We start from the raw sequence: 3,227 nt of genomic DNA, 5'->3' as shown, positions 1-3,227 counted from the left end.
AACCCACTGGTACTGCGATTGATCGCACTTGGAGTGTGATCGATCGCAAAATATCAAAAACCTACTGTTTCGCGATCGAGCGCATGCACAATGTGCGTTCGAGTGCAAAATGTTGAAAACCCACTGGTACTGCGATCGATCGCACTCCAAGTGCGATCGATCGCAAAACGTCAAAAACCTACTGGTATTGCGATCGATCGATCGTAGATTATTTTTTTAAAAAAATTTTTAGGACCATTAGGGTCCACTTTGTGGACACTAATGGTTAACTATCAGCGTCCACTTTGACTGGACGCTAATGGTTGACTATCAGCGTCGATTATGGCTTCAGTTTACATCACCTTTACGGTCAAAACATTGTGACTTTTAGGGTCGATAAAGTGGACGCTAAAAGTGATCATTAGGGTCGACTTTAAGTGGACGCTGATAGTTAATTTTTTTTTTAAATTTGTTTAGGACCATTAGGGTCCACTTTGTGGACGCTAATGGTTAACTATCAGCGTCCACTTTGGTTTGGACGCTGATAGTTAATTTTTTTAAAATTTTTTTTAGAACCATTAGGGTTCACTTTGTGGACGCTAATGGTTAACTATCAGCGTCCACTTTGAGTGGACGCTAATGGTTGACTATCAGCGTCGACTATGGCTTCCGTTTACATCACCTTTAGGGTCAAAACATTGCGACTTTTAGGGTCGATAAAGTGGACGCTAAAAGTGATCATTAGGGTCGACTTTAAGTGGACGCTGATAATCACACATTTGATCATTAGGGTCGAACTATTAGCGTCGACACCTTTAGAGTCCAAAAGTCGACGCTGTTGTCAACAACGTCCACTTTAGGACTTTTAGGGTCGACTCGAAGTCGCCCCTAAAGACCTAAATTCTTGTAGTGAAAGCGAGAAGCAGAATTTTTAAATAATATATATATATTACTTAAAAATAAATAAATTTTGGCCCAATTTCAAAGTTTTGCCTAAGGCTCCAAAATACATTGAGCCGGCCCTGGTTGAAGCTAAAATCAAGCAATTGATTGGCCTAGCTCATTGGTCGTGGCTTTGACGAAATGACGTGGTGCACGGTGGCACTATGACTCATCCCACGTTACTGGTTCAACGAACAAAGGTGGCTATAGAAGACTTTGATGCAGCTACCGGGTTGGGAGCAGAGGCGCAGGACACACACGCTAAAGGTATTATGGTGAGATGGCAAAATCCAAGACGGGGCTGGAAAAAAGTAAATTGGGATGCTTCTTTGGCATCTGGAAAAGGCTGCATGGGTTTTGGTGTGTTGGTGCTGGATGAGCAGGGTCTAGTCATCGCAGCTTTGAGCAAAACCTGTGTGGGCAGTTCGATGGCGGTCCAGTTTTGCAAAAATTTGGGACTTGATCGCCTCATTTTGAGGGGATGCACAGGAGGTAATAAAGGCCATTAACTCTTCAGACCCGGATTGGAGCAGCATGGGGATGATGGTGGATGATATCAAGCAAGAATTACAGTCTCTTCAACAATGGCAAATGTCTTTTGTTCGCAGGGAGGGTAATCAGGGAGCATATATTTTGTCAAAAATAGCAACTAAGAATTTTATGGATAAGTTGTGGCTACATGAGCCACCTGCATGTATTTATGATCTTCTACAGTTGGAGCGATATGCTCTAGCAGGTTTGAATTAATCAATGAGAAGGCAGTCTTTTCTTCAAAAAAAAAAAAGAAAAAAAAAAAGAAAACCTATTCCCCAAAAGTCATTGGAACAAACCGTACTATCACCATTGCTGAAACTACTTTTTCAAGAATAACTTAAATGAGTATGGTGTACAAAACCATCATTTTGTGCCCACTAATGAGCAGTTGCTACCTCAGCATGAAACATATTAATAAAACAAAATTAAACCACTTGATAATATCAGGTTTAATTATTTATTTTTTTTTTTTCAATTAAGAATGTTTTGTAGCAGTGAGAGATCAGCCACTGCTAACTGCCACACCCGCCCAACTGAGGTGGTGGGCGGCTACTCCCATGGCCTAGGGGTGGCCCGCACGCCATCCCAAATGGGCGGGGGTGGCGGCGAGCCGCCCCCACCTCCGGCTTCTCCTCCTTAGGTGGTTGCCATTTTTTATTTTGTTTAAAAAAAACTTAATTAATTAATTTTTTAATTCAAATTTAATATAATCAAGTGTGGTTGTGGTCTTTTCCTAAACCTGAGTTTAGTATAATAAGCTTATGTGGCACTTTTGATTGGTGGTACAAACTCAACCTTTTGTGCACCATCCCACAGAAGTTGCACTCTACTTTTCCAGCTCAAATCAAGGCCAACACTGCCATACGCTTAGTGGAATCTGTTGTCATTATGCTTTTCATAAACAAGAAACAAGAAGAAATCTAAATGAAGAAACTTGTATACCAAGGTTATGGCCCATGGGGTCTCAAAATTGTCCGGATAGACTATATATATATATATATATATATATTGACCGTTTTTTCTTCCAACAAAAAAATTTTATAAATTGGATTGGTCTAATGTTATGGGTACACATGGTTTTTTAATAGTAAAAATAAGGGAAATCATATCTAAAATCCTTAGGTAAACGCGCTTTTTTAAAAAACTCCCTGGGTATTTTTTTTCGGAAATTTAGTCCATGGGTCACTCGAAACTACTAAAAAACTCCTTACCGTTAATTTTTGTTAACTTCCGTTATTTGAGTTAAACGCACCGTTTTACTTAAGTCCACCTCAGTAGAATTTTGTATCCTACGTGTTCACATTGGACACGTAGGATATAAAACTCACCGTTTTGGACCATCCAAAACGGTGAGTTTGGCTTAAAATTGAGGCCTTCTTCTTTGAAACTCTCAAGTTTCATACGGTCAAAATACAAGCCTCCCGATACACCTCAAGCGGCAACCCACCGACGCAGACGCCACCGACGAAGACCCCGCCGGCGACAGAACCACCCGAGACAGAACCCACCGGCGATAGAGGCCACCGGCGACAGTACCCACCGGTTAAATCACCCATTCCGGCGTCACTTTTCCGGCTAGGTTTCCGTTAATCACAATATTTAGAATCGGAAAAATCTGGTTTCGACGAAGGTATTTTCCGAAATTTCTTTGTGGGTTTTATTGATTGACTGAAATGGAAGCCTTTAATAGTTGTTTTTTGAATTTTTTTTGTTGTGTTGGAAGCTTTTGGTCGAAACCCCATCCCCAACCTGTTTTTTATCCAAAATCTGTC

The sequence above is a fragment of the Corylus avellana genome, chromosome ca4 (assembly GCF_901000735.1).
Source record: "Corylus avellana chromosome ca4, CavTom2PMs-1.0".
NCBI lineage: Eukaryota > Viridiplantae > Streptophyta > Magnoliopsida > Fagales > Betulaceae > Corylus > Corylus avellana.
Note: the sequence above shows the minus strand (reverse complement) of the source record.